This window comes from Lonchura striata, chromosome 3 (genome assembly GCF_050655825.1).
Source record: "Lonchura striata isolate lonStrDom1 chromosome 3, ASM5065582v1, whole genome shotgun sequence".
Classification (NCBI taxonomy): domain Eukaryota; kingdom Metazoa; phylum Chordata; class Aves; order Passeriformes; family Estrildidae; genus Lonchura; species Lonchura striata.
This window is the reverse complement of record NC_140705.1, coordinates 41318952-41343123: the sequence shown is the minus strand read 5'-3', so window position 1 is coordinate 41343123 and position 24172 is coordinate 41318952. Positions and strand designations below refer to the sequence as shown.

Here is a 24172-nt window from a genome sequence, read left to right as displayed (position 1 = left end):
CTCTTCTCCCCTTGATCTGAACCGCTGCTGTTGACCACTGCTGGAGACAGGACAGCTGAGCATAAGTGGCTTTCATGTGACACAAAGTGATCCCCACTATAGCAGAATTGCACAAAACATTTACGAGCAAATTGCAGTCTTAAACAATGACATAATATAATAATTATCTCTGCTTAGTTCTTTATTCCTAATAAATCCTAGCACAAATGACATCTCAATTACCACAGTTCATTATAACTCTTAGATAATTCTTCTCTTTTTCCCCAGCTGAGTTCAAAACATAGCTTAAAGCATTCTTCATAAAGAAATAAAGTTTTTTTTTTTCACAGTAGGATGGCTCCAGGGACAGTTTGAGATCCAGTTTAAAAAAGGAACTAGTTACTAATAGCAAATACTTTAATTAAGTGAGATCTGTTTCTTTTGCTTTCTGGTACTGTTATTATGTTCTTCAGTATTATAAACTTTTATTAGAACAAGCACGCCTCTCCAATCCTTGCAGATAAAACAAGGTCAGAACATGGACAGTTGTAACATCTGCATGAGTTAGCACTCAGGGCTCTGGGATGTGTGAATTGCTTAATGGGTTGTTAACTCAGATGTGCATTGATAATAACTGAAAGATCAACTTGTCAACATTACTTATTTGGCCACTGATCAAAGCACTATAAGAGGATGAGGGAGATAATATGAAGGTCAGGATAATTTTCTGGAGGAATTTCACTTAGGCACATGAATATTGTTACTTCCTAATAGGTTACTGAAGGGAAAAAATCCACAAAAATCAAAAAAAATGATGAAACTCAGGTTGAGCCAATATGTGGAACATTGAACACCATTCCAAGCAGGGAGGTAGTCTGTGCCCATGCTGCATTTAAAACTCACTGGTGAGTCCAAGGAGTCACAGGCACAAGATAAAATCTTGTTCAAGGCTCTGAGAAGGTTCTCATTTTCGTGTCTCATATGTGTGAAACCTAATTTACAATTCCTAGAGTTTCTTTGAGTTCAAGACCTACTATCCTAGTAACATTCACTAGAGACATCCCTATGGCCTAGATATGCAAGGAACTCTGCAATAGAATAAAACAATGGCTGCCTGGGAGAGTTTCATCTAGTATCTAATATTGTTTGAAGGCAGACATAGAGCACAGAAGAAAGAAGGTTTCATTTAGTTTCAATATTCCAATGAAATTACTTAAATTATACCAGCTGAATGGTTTTGTTTCATTATACAGGTTCCTGTCTTCATTATATTTTTTTCTTTTAATCAGAATTTTGTTCTGAAAAGATCTTATTGAAAGAAAAATTGAAGAAGGCAGACTATGAGGTCTCAGCTTCATTGGGACAAAATTATCCACAAGAATATATGAAATGAATGTGACAATGGATGAAACAGGTGCAACATTTGCATAAAATAGTTCTCTATCCTGTAATCTTTTCATTATCATTCTATTAACAGAACATCAAAGTTATTACAGTGAAAGTTTAAAAGTGCACAAGCTTTGCAGTAAATGTAGGACCCAAGTAAGACCTCTAACAACCTCTCTAATCAAAGAAAATAGAGAACTAGATCTGCAATATTGCTAACACAAAACTTAACCCAAAAAATAGAAAGTAAATTCTCCTTCAATGTCTGAGTTGGTTCCATCAGTTACCTTTAAGGAAAGAGGAAATTAAGGCACAGGCCAGTAATAGCAGCTTATCTATAAATGGGATGTTGTATCTGTCAAGGAGGTGTTGTATTTATTCAGTTGCTCTAACTGGAAGACCATTTTAATTCTCCTCTATTAGTGGTTTGGCTATTCTTAGATGACTTTGCCAGAAGACATTGCAATTCCACTCAAGTATACTATAGTGAATCTATTTTTTTGGTGAAAGAAAAAATTATATATTCAATGTGTCAACATATATTTAATTCACGGGCTATAAATGAGCAGTTACAAGTTTTAGACATTTCTAGGAAGACTCAGGGTATGTAGTATTGAGTTGTATCTGTCACCTTGAATCCCTGCAGCACCAGGCTTGTTATAACAAAGCCCTTGTCTTGCCACACTGCAGGTTCAGCTGTATCTGAACAAATAAATCACTGTAATACAGAAGCACATCTACAAAACATGGTTGTCACTTACCAACATTTATTAAGCAAAAAACTGGCAGCAAAAATACATGAAGCTAATGTCAGTCATTTGGAATATGCAACTATTTATATTTACAAAGACATATATGTCAAACTAGAAAACACATTGTGGTCTGAAATCTCATTACCAACTATAGCTTGAAAATGATGCAACATTACCCTCTAATGAGAAACAATATTTTTAAGCACTGGAATCAAAAGGTGTGGTTTCATCATCAAAAGTTTTCTTTTAAGGTAAGAGTAAATTATTTAATACCTGAAAACAAATCTACTAAATTTCAGAAGACCAGATTATTCCTACCCAAAAAGATTTTTCCAGAAAAAAACCCCACCTCAGTCTAAAGATATTGGCTACCTACTCTTTCAGTAGCTCATAGTACTGTCCGTGGATGCTACCACTGGACTAAAAATGAAGATACCCACAGTTCTCCTGGGTTCTCTTGCATCAGTATTTTAGTTCAGAACATGAGTGTCTTTTATTGCCAATAAAAGTTTGCCAATTACTTACATTCATAATGTGGAAAAGCCTTGGAGCATAGAAATTGTACTGCTTTCATGTGAAACTGAAACAGAAGCTGTGCCTGAAAGGGACAGAGAGAGTGCATTCAAACCAGGAACTGGTGTTCAGTGCAGTACAGAGATAGTCTGAAGTAACACAACAGCCTGCAGATGATTAAGATGTGGACATTGGGTGCTTATCTTTATCTGGTTTTCTTTCTGATCTGCTCCAATTACATCATTTACTCTTGTGAAGGTACTCTCAGACAGCCAAAATGGAAGTACATAGACTTTCATAGTTATTTTCTTATATGATTGCATGGTCCTAAAACAGCATCATAATAATCTATATAATAATAAAATCACAAGTGCAACCTTGTACATTTACATTTAAGTAGTTCCGTAAGAAATGCTGGTACACTCCAAATTTAAAAACTAATATCAGCAACATGATAGGATAGAAAGCCTATCCCTTTTTGTGCTCACTTTTGCAAATAATGCTAATGATACTACTGGAATGACCTGTTTAATATAGTCAGCTCCTTACAAAGTCTGAATTGCAGTATTTTTCATACCTTATATTTGCTAAAGTGTTTTACAGACTAAGTTACAAACTGAGAACCAATCAGTTTGCTTTCACAGAAACTAAACCTGGGGAAGATTTTTGTATACAGATGCCACTTGAACACACATGCTCACAGAGGATGCTATCACCATGCTTCAGTTTTCCTGCAGTGTTCACTAGAAATAGGAATTATCTATCTACTTTCGGTGTTACAGTCTTCAGACGGACAATGTGTACTTGGTCCAAACTGAAGTCCTGAACTGAGACTTTGGCCCAGCAGAGACTTTTACCCACTCAGTAACAGAGAAGCCAATTGCTATGGCCCACAGGTCCCCCACTCTGGAAGAGAACAGTAAGGAATTATCTAGGTCATTTCTAATTCATTTTAGCAATTAGGCCAGACTTTCCACACGCAAAGTTCTTCCAAGGTTATGCAACATTTGGTAATCAAGATTCCTTTCTTTTAAGCCTACTACCCAGCCCAAATGTGCCTAATTTAATCTATCTTAGTTCTACACTTTTAGCTCATTGGAAATGGTTAAAGGTTTGAAAAAAGCCATAGAATATGGCAAAAAAAAAAAAAAGACATAAGAGTGAAAGTACAATGGACTCCCAGATTACCAAGTTCTTCTAAATAATACTTTGAAATTATAAGCACTAAGGAGTTTGAGGACTATGAATAATATCTTCCCCCAAACCCAGTGTTTTACTTAATACAAAAGCCTTTAAAAGCCTTAAAATAGATGCCTGGGATTTATTTTAGTATGGATTTAGAAGTAAGAGTGCCACCTAGTGAGTCTCAGTTACCACACTGTAGCTCCTCGAATTTATGGGAAATCCCCCACCGGTAACTTTGAAGTGGGGGGACAATGTTTGGGAGGGATCTTATTTTTCCTTATGTTGTGTATGTAGCACAAGCAGAAGCTACGAGCTTGAGGCAGAAATCGCTGTGAGGAGATTCTATAGGCTGTGTTATTCAGGAGGGCAGACCAGGTTATCTCTAACCATCATGGTCCTTAAAATCTATTGAGGTTATTCATTTCATCTGGAAAACTCTGACAGGCTGGAGAAAAGGGCTATTCAGCACTGATGTTAGTATATATTCTGTTTCTCCTTCATATGTGCTAGTTTTAGTTCATCTTGTGAAATTCAAATAGTCCTTGAGGGCAGGCTCCACATTTCTCCATAGATGTAGCTAACCCAGCTGGCAAGTCATTCACTCACAGCACAGATGGGAACTGTGCAGATGCTCTGCGATATTACTTAAATAATAAAATTCCTGTTAAATCTCATCAATGTGCAACACATAAAACAATGTGAATTACTGTTCATTATTCCTCTGACAACTACAATCAATAATACAAAATACTCCAAAGTCTGACTAATATTTGTAAAGAAGTTTCTACTGAGAAAACAACAGTGTATAATCTGTTCCTAGGGGACAATATAACCCTTGATTTTTCATGTTTCATCACTGGTTTATAAAATTTATTTTTTAAATTTCTATATACTAATTACTAACCCCCACATTAACTATCATGGAAGTGTCTCAAGGATGGCTTTTTCAGCTATTCAGCAAAATCTTACAACAGCAGATTAGGTGACATGGGAGTAAACAGAAGAAATTAAAGAAAGCAAGAAAAGGAGAGTCAAGACCAACCCCTGCAGGATTTCCTTTCCTCCCCTGCTCCACTGACTTCATGTTCCTGGCTGGTCCCTTCCTCCTGCAGCCACTTCCCTCTACCAATTTATATATACACCACTTACATCACCCTGCTAAACCTCCCAGAGCCCTGCTAAGGGCTCCCAGAGCATTCCCAAAGGAGGGAATGACTTTACCCATACGAGGGAGCAAACCCAAGTTACTGTTGAGGGAGGAGCAGTCCCTTCCCATACTTTTCAACCCCTCCCTTAGCAGGGTGCAGCCTGTGATGGTAGCAGATGGGCACAGACCAGCTCTTCCAGTCCCCATCTGAAGGATGGGCAGTTTACTACTCTCTGCATATTGCTACCCTAGTCAGCAGCCCAATTGCCTTAAGCTTCCTGTGAACTCTGATTTTTCCTCCCATAACTACACACACTTCAGATCAGTTCTAATAAGCCTACATCACACTGATTTTTCTCCTAGTAATGGTTAGTTTCATTTTCTATTTGCTTATGTGCATTCATGTCTCCGTCATCCATTTGGATTTATTCCCAAAACTGCTTTTCATTTGACAGCCATTGTTTTCTGTAATTTTTATACCTTGTACCTATGTTTATGGTAGTGCTACTTTGCTCTGTGGTATGCCCAGAAGGGTCATTTACAAAAGAAGAAAAATATCATTATCTTTGTTTAACAGCTAGTGAGACTCAGACACAGAGGTTAAATGACTTACCACGCAGAAGTTATTGGCTAAACTGAAAATAAGTCTGTTATCTACCCTCTACAAACATACTATCTTCTAGACTGAATAAAACCAAGTGCTGATTGCAAAGGGAAAGATAAAATGATAAATATCACTGGCTCCAGTTCTATTACACTATTAAGTAAATCTTCACTTGTCAGGTAAAGCTATTGGTAACTGACTGTCATTAGTTTCAGCTCAGTGCTTACAGCCTGTAGGAACAAAGATACTACATTGAACATCCATTTAAAATTCCATAACTTTGAAATGCCACTGGATTGCCATCACTGATTTTGTAATTATTTCAGATCATTTAATAATATTTATGAAAAACTGTCTAAAAATAATTTTATCACATTCAAGTTCATTTGAGGAAAAGAGCTACCTAATACTGAAGCTGTTTCTTCTTTACTAAGATAGCTCTTTTATGTGTAATTTTCATTAAATGGTAGTGGTCAGACAGATATTCAACACAAGCTCAGAGGCCAAACAATAAAAAAAGGTACAATACAGGCTGAAAATCTCAAAGCAATTCAAGCAGAGAATGATAAATGACAGATCTGGTGGTTTCATTAGCTGCTTGTGCTGTATGTAAGTAATATCAATACAAGTGTAGACTTTTAAATATGCTCACTGAGTAAAAAGTCCACTAAACAAATCAAACAGATAAAAGCCTCACTCCTGCAATCTGATGAATCAGGCAACTTGAGAACCTGATGACTGGTTTTAACCATTAGTAGCAGATGCCCCAGAAAGAACATTTGGGCATTGGGAAGCAGACCCTGTAACCACAGATGTCCTTTGCAGCTGTTTTATGCTTTTGGGGCTTTTTTCTCCAGCACTCTACATGTAAAAACTAGAGCTGTCCAACTTCTTTCATCTAAATTGAAGTGACCTCCTGTTAGAGAGGATGCCCAGCAGTAATCAGGAGACAATAAACTACCATATTACCAAAACATAACTCTGAAAAGAAGTTGCAGATATTTTTCTTAAGTTATTGGTTAGATGCCTGTTGACTTCCCCTTTTCTCTGCTGGACTTAGTGTTTTCTGTATTTTGAACTTCAAAGCCATGGTAAAATCACTGAACATGCCCTAGGAAAACCTTCTTTAAGGTGAAATGGAGGGAAGCATGCCCTGGATGGGATATGTTGCCACAAATTAATAGTGTGTTTTCCTGGCCTCTCAGAAACACAGATTTAGACTGGAAAGGGGAGATGAAATCAGGGAACATTAAAGGTTCACTATTTTAAGGTTTTGAAGGAAGTCTTGGTGAGAAATGTAGACAAGTTCAAAACAGAAATTTCAAATCTTATTTTTGCAAGCTAAGCTTTTATTCTCAAAGGTGATCTTATACTGAAGAAATTGAAATTTTTAGAAAAAAAGAAGCAAGTAAAATCTTATTGACAGGTAGAAAAATTGATTGTAAATGAAGGATTATTTTTGTTATTTTAATGGTTGTTATATATTATAATCAGATTTCTTAAGATTGGACCCCTATATGCAATAAGATAATCACACTTTGTAGTTCCTAAAGGTAGTTAAATGAATAATGAACTTATTCTGTTTAGCTAGTTAGGACTTATAAAAATCAAAACTTCCCTTCCAAGGTGGTAATCATAGCTTGATACACTTGCAAATGGACAATGCAAGAAAAAATGCAAGCATTTTTCCATAATAAACATATCTGAGCCTTACTGTACAGTTTCTTTCCCCTGAAAATGATGTGTTTATTACTTTCCAGTAGGTTATTAGGTTTACTTACTAAGGCCATTATCCAAGAAAGCTGACTTTTGCAAGAATACAGAGTAAGTGACAAAAAAAAGTTTCAACTGCAAAGTTCATATGATATAAATAGGCCTGGCAAACCTGGCAATGTAAAAAGTGCTTGATTCATCTTGATTGAGCAGTTTCCAAAGTCAACTACTCAAAATTACATAATTATTACAAAATTACACATGTTCTTTACAGATACCATACATGTAAATTCAGGTATCACAAATGCAGGTGTTGACCTGTGAATGCCCCCATTATCATGAATGTGGACCTACTCTGTGAAAACATTTGAGCATCAGGAGGGCCCAACAGAAACACAATTAAGAAACACATGTGCCCATGGTCATCTGAAATCTTCTAGCAGACCCAAAATACAATACAGGAAGACATTCATGGGAATTTTGGAATACTTGCATCTTTTGGTCTGACAGGGCAGCTGCAGAACATTTGAAGGCATGCTGAGTGATATTAGAAGTATAGGCTTAGAGGCAGTGTCCTGCCCAGATTCTCAAATGTGGGATATTCCTCCAGTGCTATGTCCCTGGACCTGCAGGTAATGTAAGCAGGCTTGTAAGGCACTGCTAAATCCAGTCCTGGGGAGCTTTCACAGAAGGTTCTTCACCTGATCACACAAATTGTCCTGCTCCTTACTGACCCAGAGTATATGACACAGAAAGAATCCAGTGTCCTGTTTTTTCCTGAAGGGTAGCCAGGCACACCAGCTGTACTATTGCCAGCTCTTCTTCCACCCATACAGAGTCTGCCTGGTGAATGGGTCCGTGAGTGGGAGTTCAGAACCGTGATCAGACATGCATTGTCTTCCAGTGCCTTGCATGTACCCTACACCTTAAGCATGGTCCAAGGTCAAGAGAAAGCCACAGAAACAATGTGCTATTGTAGCAGAGTGGAAAGAAAAGAAAGGGAGAGTCTGCAGCTGGTGTTTTCCCAGCTTCATGCCATGCAAGAATGATAAACTGCGGGCCTGACAGAGCTGTTTCAGATAATACACAGGGTGTAGGATGCATTCACTGAACGCAGTGTATCATTTTCCTGCCAAAACTGTAGTCAGTTTCAACAGAGAGAAGGGAGGGGGAAGCCATGTGCACGCTCTGATAAAGATATCTAGGAAGGACAAACTTCATTGTGTGCCACATGTTCATTTCTTGATCAAAATTATGATCATTTTTATGGTGAATGGAGAGCAGTCTCATAATTCTTTTGCTAGCAGCTAAAACTTTTGGAAATTATTGTGGGAGCAGAGGACAGCCTGCTAACAAAAACGATAAGCATATTTGCTTGCCAAATCCTATAACAACTCCATCTTTTGTATTTTATTTTAGAAAAATATTTCCAGATGTTGCTTTGATCCCTTAAAAATAACAACTCACCTTCCTATAAGATTCCTCTAAATCTTTGTATTTGTAGAGATATTTATTAGTAATTTTAGAGCAAGAGTTTTAGTGAAATAAGCTGGTGGATTGATTTTGATTTGTCAAAATCACTTGTAAGATGTGCATATATAAATATAATTTTTAAATGTTCTGTGTGAGGATTTTTTAATACAGGAGATTGTAATTAAAATACTGTGGAGTCTTGTATAAGGTAAATATACAGCTAATTAAAGTTTATACCAAATTCTATCTAACATAAAAAGTTCCACAGAGCCCATATTAGTCTAGGATCACACTGGAATATATGAGAGAAGAATGCAGGGGTAGTTTCCATCTGTCAGCAAACACTGTGCTCGAACATAACAATACATAGAACAAACTATAGCACTGAAGTTGACAGAGAAGCAGAAAAAAACATGGCAGGACTATCAATAAAGGAGAACCAGAACAATATCTTCTAGTTACAGCTTGCTTTCTCTATGTGAGTGTAAGGGAAAAAAATTATATAAGAGTTCATTGCAACCTTCCGCAACATGGAAGAAACATACCCTGAATAAAATGACAGAAATTGATATATACAGAGATAGATAAAAATAGATAAGTTTTAAGAGCTATGGATCTACTGGAGCAAGCCCAGTGAAGGGCCAAAATTATTATTAGGGGACCAGAGCATCTCTCATGCACAGAAAGACTGAGAGCTGGGATTTTTCAGCCTAGAGATGAGGAGACTCAGGGAGAATGTTACAAATACCTGAAGGGAAGGTGCAAAGAAGAGAGCTGAGGCTCTGAAAGTAGTGCATGGTGACAGGGCAAGAGGCAGTGGGCACAAATGAGACACAGGAGGTTCCCTCTGAACTTCAGGAAACATTTTTTTTACATTTTTTACTTTTTTTTTTTTTGAGGGTGATCAGGCACTGGCACAAGTTGTGCAGAAAAGAGGAGTGTCCTTTGTTGGAGATATTCAAAAGCCATCTCAACGTGATCCTGGGCAATAGGTTCTAGGCGCCCCTGCTTGATGAAGGGTGTTGAACCAGATGACCTCCTCTCCTATCTCAAACATTCTGTGATTTTGAAAATTTCCTGCAAGAGTATTTTTTCATCCTGTGCTATTTACATTTTAGAGTAAATTGTAAGGAAACAGCTTAAACTAAAGATAAGATATATATTACACTTTCAAGTTATGTAACTAAGTCCTTCAGTCTGAAAGGCTAAAGTTAATCAATATTTTTTTTCCTGTGGGACATTTGCATTCAGATGCAACCCATTCAGGTGTGAAAACACGCTTTCTTCCTACAGGTTTAATACCACTGTCATTAAATTATTCAGTCAGTATGCAGTGAATAAAGCAGTGTTAAATCCAGCAAAGATGCATTTCTTTTGGTATACATCATCTGTCTTGGATATTAAAGATCTACTCATACAATGCACCTTCCTATAGAATTTTCTCAGAACATACACTCTGTTCCTAAAGAAACCATATGTCTTATTTGCTATTTTGTTCATTACTTTTTTCCCAAAAAAGTTATGTAAACTAAAAAATTTCCAAAAATTTCCTCCCATGAGGTAAAACTTTGTGAACAATGAGCAAATGACAAAGCCCTTTAACTTGCATACAACAAAAATGAAAGAAAATCAAATATCCTACTACAAGTATATTTGGTTTTGTCTTAGTGCTTTAGAGATCTGAAATGTGGGGATGTGTTTCACATGTAAGTACTAAATTACCTCATTTTTTAACTGCAAGGAAGTTTTGAAAGTGACACTTCAAATACAAATATGCAACTCATTAGTCTTCACTTGAGTCAGTTTCTAGTTCCCTTTGCTTTCTTCTGTTAGCCAGCAGCTTTCCTGAATCATGGTGTCCACAAAACTGATCATAATGTTTCAGGGTTTCATGTAAACACCACTTTATTTATCCAAATAGTGTGATGGTTTAAATTTGACAGGTTTTACTGTAGTTTTTGCTTTCAAAAAGATCTTTGGAAGAGAGGTTTAGCTATGGAACAAAGAACATCAATTATTTATTGACTATCCAATTAGTCAATGACTATCAAATCCAGTGTCTCGGCACTTCAGGAGCCACCAACTCATCTGGGATAGCAACCACATTGTTTCACCTGCACAAAGGAAATACTGAGAGAAGCAGCTGTGACATCTACTGCCTGCATAGACAGATATACTGAAGTCAAGATCAGATGAAGTGAAATAGATTTATATATTACCTGAATGAAGTGAGTGAAAAAAAACCCACACTTCTATACTGAAGTCATAAACTAAGTGTGAACAGAAGTCTACAGAGAGAAGAATTCAAGTTCTATTCATTGAGAACATCTTTATAGAGAAATAGTGCTAAACCTTTTGCTACAGATGATTGCTATCACATGATTGAAATAAGCAAGACTTAAATAGTATTCAAATAAATAAAAAGGTGGGCAGTACATTTGTCTCACATGGTGAGCAGATAATTTAAATAATTTCTGAGGAATAACTTTCTCTACATTCATATTTTTTGTTGAAACAGGTTCCTCCAAAAAGTAAGAGGAAAAATTACAGAAGACATAAATCATTTGAACATAAGAAACTCTAATCTAAAATAGAATTCCCAATAAAAGTGACAGGTGCAATGTACATTTTGAATGAGTCAATGCTGAATTAAAGCAGCACTGATTAATTCCAAAAGCAACTTGAGGAATGGCTTTTATATTTGTTACACCAGCTACTTGGTCTTAAACATTAGAAGTACAAACTCAGAAAAAATTCTCTCTTTATCTGTTCAGGGACTTAACTTTGCTTTTGCATTTGCAAAGCTTCTGTGGCTTGAAATACAGAGTTATGAGCATCTCTGGCCTCCACATTTAGCTTGGATAAAGCAGACACACAGCCCAGTTGCCTCTGGGCTCTGTGTCCACTGCAGGCATGTGCCACACAGTTACTGAAGCACAAGTCTACACTTCAGAGCTTCCCAATCAAGGCAGCTCTGCAAATCTTAACACTTGTACTGTGTGTCAGCTCACTGCAGCACTGCAGTGCAGAGAGACTGGAGGACAAAGTGACGTGGCTGATTGTATCACTGAGGAAAATACTGAGGGATACCTGTGGGTATATAGAGATTCAGTGGTAGAATATCAGCAAAAGAGGCTCAAACACTCAGAAATTTTTCAAATGCCCTCAGACTGATGCTGTAGCATGTCCCAGTTATTATTCTGGCAAAGATGCAAATGAAAATCAGTAGAGGTTGTTGATGTAGGCCAAAGTGTTAAGGGGAAAAGTAGCACTTGCAACCCATAGATGATAACTCACACACTAAAAAATGTTTTCCAGTAACATGGAAGAAAGCATCACTGTCTTAAATCATATGGGATGAAACTGTCTCCAGCAGGTAACCAGTCAGTCTTGCTAAAACTTGTCTATGTATGAAACTTCAAGAGCTCCCAGAGGCTGGAAAGTAGAAGTTGAGGCTCTGATTCTCCCTAGATGAGGAATGCAGTAAACAGCACTACATCTGACTTCTGGAAACAGGAACCAAGGTCATCTGGGGTCCCACTCCGGGAAGAGAAATACACTTAAAAAGAAGAGAATTATCTTTCAAGAAATATATGAGAGCTAACCACAGTATCTACACAAAAGTAATTGTAGGAGTTTATATTTTTCTGTTTTGAGGACCCTGGCAAAGATAACAGATCCTCAACGAAAAGGATAAGATTCAGTTCATAATTTAAAATACTCCAGTGATTTTCCTGAAAGCTGAAAATGACTTTTCATGAGCTGCCTAAGCCCCTATTACAATTAATAGTTATTGAGAAAATATAGATTGTAGAGTGGGATTCATGTGACAAGCCACTAGGTGACTGCCTGATACAGGGCCAAATTATTTTCTGAGTTTCATTGATGATATTGAATATATCTTCATTAACTTACTGGAATATGGCCATTGCTAGCCATCTAGATTTTAAACACAAATTAAATCCACTCCAGTGATGCTTTGCATTAGTTTTGACTGGGATAGTGTTTATTTTCTTCACAGTACCTCTTATGGGGCTGTGTTTTTGATCTGTGCTGAACACAGGGTTGATAATATAGCAATGTTTTTGTTATTGCTGAGCAGGGCTTACACAGAGCCAAGGCCTTTTCTGCTTCTGATACTGCCACACTGGGGAGGGGTATGGGGGTGCTTGGGAGATGACACAGCCAGGACAGGTGACCCAACTGACCACAGGGATATTCCAGACCATGTGACATCATATAGCCTCTTACTGAGGAAACATGGGGGTTTTTTTCTGTATACTTGTCATGTATAGAGCCAACTTAGTGTCTTTATACCTGAGGTTTACACAAGCCCACTCCATGCACAAATGACTAGATGTCTTACCAGCAATATTTATAATTTCAAATAAATCCTAAATCACCTCTCAAGCAATATATTGTCATAGCATAGCTGAAGAAGCTGATAACAGTTAAATGGTACAGTTTATACTGCTGAAAAATAAACTGTATTCTTGAATAAGCATATTCTCTTTGAACTGTTTTGCCTATTAACATTTGCACAGAATACTCTCTGGCAATAATGATCAATTCTGCATCACATTGAGGGACGAATGCTGAAACCATGAACATTTCAGTGAAGTGCTATTTGTATTATTTTATTATTTTAATATGACAATTAAATGTCATCCTGAGATTGAAAAATTGAAATACAGGTATATGCTCCAAAAAAAAAAAAAAACAAAAAAAAAAAAAAAAAACCAAAAAAAAAAAACACCCCCAAGACCAACTGGGTGTGGTTTGAGAAACTGTACCACCTTTGCAAACATCTAGCTCATTCTAACTGGCAGTCACAGAAATTGCCAAGAGCAATTGCCAAGAGCAGCCCTTATGACCCTAGTCATCTCCCAGGGTAATACAAGAATGAGGAGTTGAGCCTCCCTCTAGGCAGATGACCAACATCTTCTTTGACAGAAAATTGATTACTCATCCTAAAACATGCAGGAGTCTGTCTAGGACCAAATAAATCTTTAGCAGACACTAGCAAGTTCATCAACTACTGCCAGCACCTAATCTTCTGTAAGCAAGCTAATAAAAAAACAAGCATTGTCTCCTGTCACCTGCCAGTATTCTGGATAGATATCAGGAATGCTGTCAGCCAGAGACTGTACAGGAGCAGCACTCTCCACTTTGGGAGCTGATCTCCTCCAAGTCAGAAACAGAGGTTATTCATAGTTATTCTGAAATGTTCAATATCACTGAATTTTTAGCATGTTCATTGCTACCCCAGGGAGAAGCAAGAATACATAGATATCCCTTCAAAATAACTGTATGAATCCTTCATTTCATACTCAATTTTGTAGTTCAGCCTTCACAGAAAAAAAGCAAATAGGAAAAATATTTTCAGCACCTGTAAAACTCTGTGTGCATTTGTGTGGGTGTGTGCACAAAGATGTTCAATAAAAGGTATGAAGAGAAGTGTATCACTTTGTCATTTACACTCACTCATTAATTCCTCCCTGACTAAAATACTTTTAACAAATATAAAAATTCTAGTCTTTTAGTAAATAGTGCAAAGATGCAGTTTAGTTTTACACTTGCAAGCAGCTTTAATCTTTAAATACATTCTTCTTAATATCTTACATCATTAATTTTATTCCATTAGAAACACAAAATTTTCACATTCCAGTGACATGCAAAGGCATGGGTCTCCAGTCTCACCTCTAGTCTCCTCTTGGGACAGGAGATCCTTGTGCTTGAAATTGAGATATTATTAGGGTAAGAAAATTAGTTCTCGGCATTTCTAAAAGTTTTTTTTATTATTTAAATTGTATTGACTATTACTCTTCAGTCCCTCAAGACCTGTGTGAACTGGGATCATGATAACAAACACTAAATGACATGAAGACAATAATATATCACTCTGACCATATGAAACAAAATTTAAACTAAGACTGTTCTGTTTGCCTTGTAAGTGAAAATAACAATCAATCTGAAGAAAAACAAATATTAAAAAAGCAATTTTTCTATGCTTTTTCTTTTTTCTCCTGCTCTGATTTTGCATTTCATGCATGTGAGAAAAGAAAACTTCTTAAAGATGTGGGATGAAACGAAAATCAATAGACAGTAGAGGAGGAATGGGGAACAACAATACGTTGTTGTTGTTCTGTAAACAATTCTTGCATTTAACCTTCAATTTGAATTGAAATCTGCAAGACTGGAATCAAATTGCTGCAAAGTCTCTTACAAAAATGTCTGAAATAATTTTTAACATTTTCTCTACATAAAAAAATCTCTAAAATTAACAGACTATGTACACAAATGATGTTATAATAAAAACAAATAATTTCAATACTACATGTTCCACAGAGATTGAAAAATATTTCAAGTGAATTTATAAGTTGCATAGCAGTCAATTTAAGCTATTATTTACATATCAGCTAAATGAATATACAGATTTTAGTTTGCATATAGAAGTTCCTTTAGAATCAGCAGAATGTTGTTTAGAACACCTAAACACCTGATTTTTGCTGAGGAGTATCTGTCTGGCTTGCTATGATTCATAGGGGTTTTATCTAAGCCCATATCTACAATGACTTTTTTGCATTGCATTGCAGAAGATACATAAGACATTTGCATTTGTAGTTTGGAAAATGATAGGACAATTGATATTGTCACCTCTGGGTAATTTGAAATAATTGTAGTTCCTCTGGCAACATCAGAGAATTACACTGCTGTTGGTTTTCAGGTTCAGACAGAAATGCCATATTGCCCCCAGGTTTTCCATAATCTTTTGTGAACATCTCCATTTTAAATTCTCTAAAAACTAAAAAGAGAGTCAGACATCATTGCTAAAAAAATATAGAAGATATATAAATAAAAGTATGAGTAAAGAATGTACACAAAAATCCATGGAGAATTTATTTGTAACATGGATGATCCATAAATCCTGACACAAGTGAGCCAATAAAGAAAATTAAAATGCTTCAATTCAGTTTTCTCAGATGGTCTTTAAGATCCTAACCCAGTTGGGCTACAGGACTAAACTGTGGAAGGTGCTATGTCCCTTTATCCAGACAAAGAATCCCAGTGCAGGGAAAAAAGGTATTGTCATATTAAATCTATGTAAGGGAGTTTCTGTGCTGAACAGTCTCTGATCACCTGTGTTCTTGGTAAGTCCAGTTCAATTGCAGAAAAGCATATAAGCCCCAGGCAAGCTCTGGGCCATGAAAGCATCCAGAGCTACAGCAGGTACCAAGAGTCCTCACTGCTGTCTGTAAGAGACATTCTAAAGTACAAGCTTGAGGGGGTACAGCCCAAGACACAGCAAGAGGCCACTTCTGAAGGCAGTGCCCAGGATACTGAGAAGACAAAGTAGACAGGAGTGATGCAGACAAAGCAAGTTTGCCAGAAGATATTATTTCAGTGGATTAAAAAAAAATAGGATACCTGGTAAGCCTAAAAAAGATAGTATAGGTACAGCCAATATTAATTGCCCAGCAGCAGTTACACCTTTGAACTCCATTTCATAGGCTTTTATTTCTGTGAAAACAACAATAAAACAAAAAAATAGTATGCTCTTTTAATCATGAAGCATAGTGGAGCTTTGATAACTGAATCTTTTTTTTTTTCCCTTTTTTTTTCTTTTCCATTGGATTGTTCATACATCGAGAGAGTAATTAAAACAAGTGTATTTCTTGTTCTGAAAAGTGCCTCCATTATTCCAAGAAACTTGCCCTAGATCAGAAAGGAAAACTGGCTTTTCTATGTGCACACAGTACTATTCAGTTATTTCAAATATTCAGCTGGGAGGGTTTGAAAACTTGGAAGCATAATTCTGTAATGCCTTGCTTCCTGCTCTTTATATTCCTGCCACAAAGGGTGAGTTCAGTGCCCTCCTTTTTTTTCAAGCTTAGAAAAAAATCCATCCCCATTAGAAAGTAATGACTTCACTTAAGTAGAAATTTAAATGGGGCTGTTTGAACAAGTTGCACGTGGGCTGCTTGGGCTCCTGAGATGAGAACAGGAGGGGGAGAATTTTGCTCTTTGTAAGAGGACGCCAGATATACTCACCTCAGGGTATTGCTACCTTCATTTGTTACCACATCTTTGTCATTTTGCCAGGCTTCCCAGTACTACTGCCAGGTCTTCACATGTTCCTAAGGCTGAGAAACAGCAAGAGTAGGTGCTTCAGTGCTAGTGTATGAAGGACAAACTGCAGTGCAGTGAAGAAGTCGATTTTATACTAGAAGTACATTTTATACTAGAAACTATATAAAATGACTGTATTTATTTTACAGAATTAAAAAGAAAAGGCTATTTACAATAATGAAAACACTTTTTTTAACAACAGAAATTTAAATCTATCTTATGGAACTCAAGATTAAGTTAATTATCTACAGCCCTCTTAAATATGAAGCAACTTGTTTATTTTCATTTTTATATCTGATCTGCAGAAACTTTTTAATGTTTGGCTAAATAAGGCACCAAAAAGAAACAGTTAATCCTGTCAACAGCAGTAGGAAGCTAAATGAATCCATTAATGAGTTTTATGACCTGATGAGCATAGAAACCCACACTGATTAGCTGATCACCTCAGGAGTGCTCGTTACATTTATAATGAAGCAAATCAAATAGCACAGTTTGTATCTGGAAAGCTGAAAAAGCTGAGCCAAATAGTCACTGATGTGACCTGGCAAAAATCAATAGTGCTAAATTTGCACTTCTATTCCTCAGTGGCAGTAGATGGTCATTTGGTTAAAGTCAATTACATTAGTTAAACTGATCTACGGCACCAGTGACAGCTAAAGTCAGAACCTGTTGATTTCTAAGTTATGCTGGGTTTCACAAATCACTGTGTGGAGTCAGCAGCAACCATATGTGAATTGACGGTGATGGTAGTACTTCCAGTCCTTCTGACTGACAAGTTTACAGGAAGGTTTTTTGTTACTTAGATGTCAACAATTCTTTTCATAGACATTGCTACACTGAGTTTTGCCATGTTTAAAAGTTTATACTGACAGCTCAGTTGTTGTGCAGGAAAATGAAGTGGCACACTATGACAGAAACAAAGCAAGGATAATGAACACCTCTATCAGTTAAACCAAAAAGTCTCATGATGAAGATCTGGGGTTCTAATGATGACAGTGCTGCTACTGAATGTGAAAATGTACACAGCCATTTAATCCTCATGACTACAGAAGCATGTAAAGAGAACGTTGTCTCTGGATATTTCTGATTAATATTGCCAATGAAACAGAATGTAAGCTGTAAAAAAAGAAGAGATTCACCAACAGTAAAAAAGAGAACAAAAGGTAACCACAGATAAGCATTTTATACATATACTGGATAAAATGTTTCTGAATGACAAGAAAAAATTACCATGGCTTGATTTATCATATGACAGGCATTTGAGATAAATAAAACAATTAAAAACTCCAAACAGAATACTCAGAGACATTTAAAGAATGATAGGGATGTCATCTCAGCTTAATGACCTTATTCTTCAGAAAAAAAAAAAAAAAAACCTGCATGAAAACAGCCTTCTTACGTGTTTTTGTTCTTGTTCTGTGATGAATAAAGCAAGTTGTAAAAATTTAAGTGCATAGAATCTGAATGCATAATAAAACCAAAAGAACATTTCTTCTTTCAAGACAGATGGATGAACAGAAGAAGAATGCTAAATCCATGTTGGGTTTTTTATTGTTTTCCTTAAGTTCTCAATATATATTTTAATAAAATCTTTGGAGGGATGTTGGTTTTTTAGATTGTTTTGTTTGTTTAAGGGGTTTTGATTTTGTTTTTGGTTTTTTGTTAATTTGGCTATTTGTCATGCTTCAACCCCAGCCAACACCTAAGTACCATGCAGCAACTTGCTCACTGCTCTCCAGCAGAATCCAGGAGAAAACTGGAAGATTAAAAGCGAGAAAACTTACGGGTTGGGATAAAGATGGATTAACAGGTAAAGCAAAATCCGCATACACAAGCAAAGCAAACGAAGGAATTAATTTGCCACTTCCCGTGGTAGGCAGGTGTTCAGTCATTCCCAGAAGGCAGTGCTCCATCATGTGTAATAGTGACTCAGGAAGACAAACAGCATCACCCTTGATTGTCTGCTCCTTCCTTCTTTCCTCAGCTTAAAGCTCAGCATGATGCCAGATGATATGGAATATCCTTGCAGTCATTTGGGGTCAGCTGTCCAGCTGTATCCCCTGACAATTTCTTGTGCACCCCCAGCCCTCCTTGCTGGTGGGGTGGGGTGAGAAGAAGGAAAATCCTCTATACTGTGCAAGAGCTGCTCAGCTGTAGCTAAAACATCCCTGAGTTATCAGGACTGTTTCCAGCACCAATCCAAAGTATTATTTGCCCATATAAGCTACTATGAAGAAAATTAACAATACCCCAGCCAAAACTAGCATGTTAGTGTTATCATTTGTTTTACACTGCTGGATAACATTTAAGTATAGTCCTTAATGATCATTTCAGTCCTAGAATTGCTGCTGAAAGCTTGGTTTGTTACTGTTTGGGGAGAAGCAGGTTGTACAAAAGATGCCAGTACTAAATCACCTTTTAGAAGAGAATGCTCAGGTATACAATTCAGTAACAGTAGCAGGCATACTGCCTTTTCAAACAGCGATTCTTGAGATAAGTCAAGTTCTTTCAACTGAAACCTGAAGGGAAATTGACATCTAAAATTAAGGATTAACATTTTCAGATACTGTTTTTCCACCACTAAAATCTGAGAATATTTAACTATTTCTCATGTACCAAAATAATGCAGAATAAAAACTGTGACAACTGTGGCTACAACACCCCAAAGAACTAGAGAAGTAATGGCCAAACACAGACACAAGCCAGAGAACACACTACTAAAATAGTCAAAAGAATTTCGTGTTTGGAACTTATCTGTTTCAGTAACACACATGCAATTGCTGAAAACTGACTTGAAGATGTTTCATGGTAAATTTCTCTTCAGGCGATTTAAAACTGTGGTACACTAACTTGAACCAAGTCATTAGGTAACAATATTGTGTTTTTTCTGTTTTCACAGTACTAAACTGAGAGTTTTTAATGTTGCCATGGAAATATTAGACAGTGCATTCAAAAAGTAATTTTATTTGCTTCCTTGCTTTTAGCAGAAGCAAGCATTCTGAGACAAAAGGCAACAATATCTCAATCTATCAAGAAGAGGTCCTCTCCCTTAAATTACTTTTAAAATTACCATTATTAGAGTCAGTCAAACAAAACCTAATATGCAATCATCATAGAATGGTTCAGGTTGGAAGGGCCTTAAAGATCATCTAGTTCCAGCTCCCCTGTCATGGACAGGGACATTTTCATTGGGCCAGGCTGCTCCAAGACCCATCCAACCTAACCTGAATCCTAAGTCCAATCCAATCTGACCTTGAGCACTTCCAGGGATGGGGTAGCCATAACTTCTCTGGGCAACCTGTTCCAGTGTCTCACCACTCTCATAGTAAAGCTCTCTTGTAAGCTCCCTTTAGGTACTGGAAGGTTGCTGTAAGGTCTCTCCTGAGTCTTCTCCAGGCTGAATAACCCCAAGTCTTATCAACCCTATTAACTTGTAAGTAGTTTTCTCTTGTAATTTCTAGCACAATATTGCAGCTTAGCAAGGTCTTGTAACATTGCTTACACCAGGCCACAGGCTTAGGGTTAATAACACAGGCACAGGTCAGGTTTTGTGTAGGCTAGTCCTGGCCTGCCTGGAGGTTTGTTTTACCAGGTAACAGAAATTGCCCAATGACCATGGCAGTACTATAAAGTTTGGTTTTTAAAAAAATTTCTACTGAGCTTCATACAATCATAAAAATGGCTTCCATTGTTTGATATATTTTGAAACTAATAAATTGTAAAAACACTTTATCCTTGTGTAATAACTTACCCATGACCCTAGTGCAAAATGTGTAGAGGAGAATGGACAGCTAACAATAGTGGAAACCTTAGGCATAGGAGGTGTAGGAGACAACAGAGGCCATGTGCAATAAAGAATGATGCCTTAGGATTTTAGCTTTTGTATTTTTCATCCTGTAATTCTTTAGTGTACTACTCTAGACTTCATTTTTAGTGCTTGCTACTGTCTTCACATTTTGATCAGACAAAACAATTCCTCTCTAGGCCCAGGAATCACAGACACCTTATTGTCTCAGGCTCCAAGAGAGGTAAACAAAAGTTTACATCTTTTATAAAAGATGGGGAGTTTGGAGGGAGCAAATCTGGGGTAAAATGACTTCATTACCTGAAGCTGTAACTGGAAGATTAATCCCCAATATGCAAATGGACCAAACTTATAAAAGTGTGAAAGCACATGACCAGTCATTCATTTTGGGTGTAGCCCGTGGGGGGCTTTGTCTGCCATAAATGTACCTTCAATAAATATAACCGCTTTTTATTCTTTTCATTTTGTCAGGCCTCTTTTTCTAGGTAAGCTCAAAAAGGCATCAGTAGCAATAGTCATCAATTACTGATTTTCAAAGTAATGCAACATTCAGAGCTGGGCAAAACCAGTTTTAGGGGTGAAAGCAAAGAAAAAGTGTCTAAGAGATATAAATTACATCAAATGCAGTAAATTTAGATCTAAAATTGCCTTGAGGACCAATATAGAAAGAGTAAAGTGGAGACTGCTTTAGCAAACACAAAAATAATGCCAAGTGGATCCTAGAGGGAGGCAGAAGACTTCATCATCATCATACTCCTCCCAATGAGGGACTTATGAAGCTGTAAGACCCAGAGGGACAGTAGAAGGTTGAGCATAACATCACAGAATCGGGTAGATACTTGAAAGTTTGCAGATATATTGTTTTAACTCCCTGTAATTTGAACTTATATATTTGAATTTATAGCTTTCACGACTGGTTGCATTTAAATATCTTTTGTTTGATGGAATGTAATTTACTAAGAAATTTAAGTCATTTAGGATAATTCTAAGCTCTATTTAACACCGACAAATTTTCAGTTTCAGAGAAGCGATGAAAACATCCAATAGTGTCAGATCCACTCTCAACCCTTGCAGAACATCACACATGGTTGATTTTATTTTGATAACTACTTGTTCATAGGTTATTCATTAGCCAGTTCACTAGTATATGAAATGCATAGCTGTGTAGTGCTGGTTTTGTAATCAAGGATAGGATGCAAGACACAGTCAAATAATTTATTAAAGAAATATGTTACATCCAAGCAGCTCCTTTTAGCCATCAAATCTGTAATCTTAATGAAGGAAATCAGGTTTATTTGACATGACTTGGTTTCAATAAATCCAAAGTGATTCCTTAATTTTTTGCTAATTCACTATTAAAGCACCTCCTTATAAGTTTTTCTTTCAAGAATAAAGTCTCTTAGTTATGTCACAAAATATCCACTTGTTTAGTCTTCTGGAATGTATCCACTATTCCAAGATTTCTTAAGAGTGCACATCAGCTGGTCAAACATTCCTTCAATCATATCTTCTGAAAATCCATCCAAACCACTTAAATTGAGAATGGTCCATCACAATATGTGTTAATAATATTTTTAGTTACAAATGGAAAAACTTTGTATCCCTCCTGTGAAATAAGCCCTCTATAGCACTTCCTGCAAAATACAGGACAGACATGTTCAGTGACAATCACCAGTGAGCCATGCATTGTATTCATACTGCTTGGTTGGTTTTCCATACCCTTAAAAAATTACTCTATTAATGTTAGCACAGCTGCCATGGCTCTTTTTCCAATGTTGTTACTTTCCTTCAGCTTCTTTCTTACAATAATTCTACCACACAGTTTTTGGTATCCATTTAGTATTTCATATGCCACATATTGTGATTTATTTCTAACTTCCACTTTACCAGTGAGGCAGAGGGGGTTGCCTACACTGTGGGATTAAATAATTTTGGTCCTCCAGTAAATGTTCATCAGTAATTTCTAATTAATGGAAAACATTCATTGAATCATAGAATGTCCTGAACTGAAAGGAGGCCACAAGGATCACTGAACCCAACTTCTAGATTATTTGTTTGCTAGACTGCATATAAACCTAACAACTAGTCTTGATTCAGATCAGTTGACTAAAACATCTTTACCTGCTATAATGGCAACCAAAATAGGGAAATAAGATCTGGGAGCACAATTTTTCGTGTTAGAGAACAGTCATCTATCATGATTAAAAGATGTTAAAGGAGGCTATTTTAGGACCTGTATGAGACCTTAATGTGTCTCTAAAGATTACAGCATTAATTGACAATTACTAAATTTTCTTCAGTCTTCTGGACTGTGCTAGTTATCACATTGTTGCTTCAGTGCACGCCATTAGCTCTTTTGACTATTTTGTTCTCCTTAAGTAGGTAATAGCCACTGATTTTAATGTTCTAATCATGCAAATCAACTCATCAGCTTTTAGCAATACTAGCTATATCAAGTTTCTTCTAATCAGTGAGAATTTTAAATTCCTCTTGCCTACTGTCTTCCAGCAGCACCATATAGCAATTGAAATATACATTCTTTCCACATCTGTTGACCTTGATCACAACATCCTGAGTTTGCGTTTATACCACATTTGCATTCTTATAAGGTTTTCTCTTTTATTTTCGTGTTAACAGTCTCATAGTTGTTCCAGATAATCTCCAGCAGAGATTATATTTTTTTTTTCTGCGAGAAGTAAGCACCAGACTTCATTATCCAACCATCTCAGGATAAATGTTTGACAAACTGAAACCATCTTCTTCATACTAGTTATGCAAACAGTGGTACTGTCTAGTACCTTCTGCCTTTTCCGGGCTACTAGAATGACTTTAAGAAGATTATGTTGGCTTTTGTCTTCTGCCTTACTTCAAGATAATTGAAGGTTTCTAAAGTGCATAGTTCCATGTCAGTGTCACGTAACTAATTTAAATGTATATCCTTCCTTACAAATACCTCCCTAAGGCCTGGTGGATTCTCAGTCTTCTTGTTTCAGCACTGTCATCAGTGATGATTGCTTGCCTTCCTGGGGTACCTGAGCTCTTCTGTAGCTATTTGCTTCATTAAAAAAGAACAGGACTCAAAATACTCAATAGGCTTCTGTTCTATTCTGCCAGAAAAAAATGGGACAAGCTGCAGATCACCTGATAATCTGGTAGTTATAAAGTGAGTGACCTTCAAAGTAAAAAAGTGCTCTACCTATTACACTAACATCTTATATTACAATGCAAATTACTTCAAAAATCTTATTCATAATTAAAAGAAAGCATTCTTATAAAAACGTGAAGTAGTTTACTTGTGGAGTAATACAAGATTGTAGTTCAGGAATTGCACCTAGTAGTTGCTCTGAGGTCTCATTCTCTCCAGTTGCTGGCACCTGATGACCCAGCCCCACTTTAGCTGCTGATGCAGAGCCCTGTACTCGCACATATACACATGGTTCGGACTCCCCAGGCTCTCAGTATTTAACTCTCCCTTGGACTCATCC

At 36.7% G+C, this 24172-nt stretch overlaps 1 long non-coding RNA gene across 1 annotated transcript in view; it reads right to left on the bottom strand.

Annotated features, from left to right (window-relative positions):
• Nucleotides 1–2578: 2578 nt before the first annotated feature.
• Nucleotides 2579–24172, bottom strand: part of LOC146767873 (uncharacterized) — a 29674-nt gene continuing 8080 nt past the window's right edge. Inside the window, exons 2-3 of the long non-coding RNA XR_014953699.1 lie at nucleotides 16805–16896; nucleotides 2579–2715 (exon numbers count right to left, since the gene is read on the bottom strand). This is a non-coding gene — a long non-coding RNA (uncharacterized LOC146767873). The remainder of the gene's footprint in view (nucleotides 2716–16804; nucleotides 16897–24172) is intronic.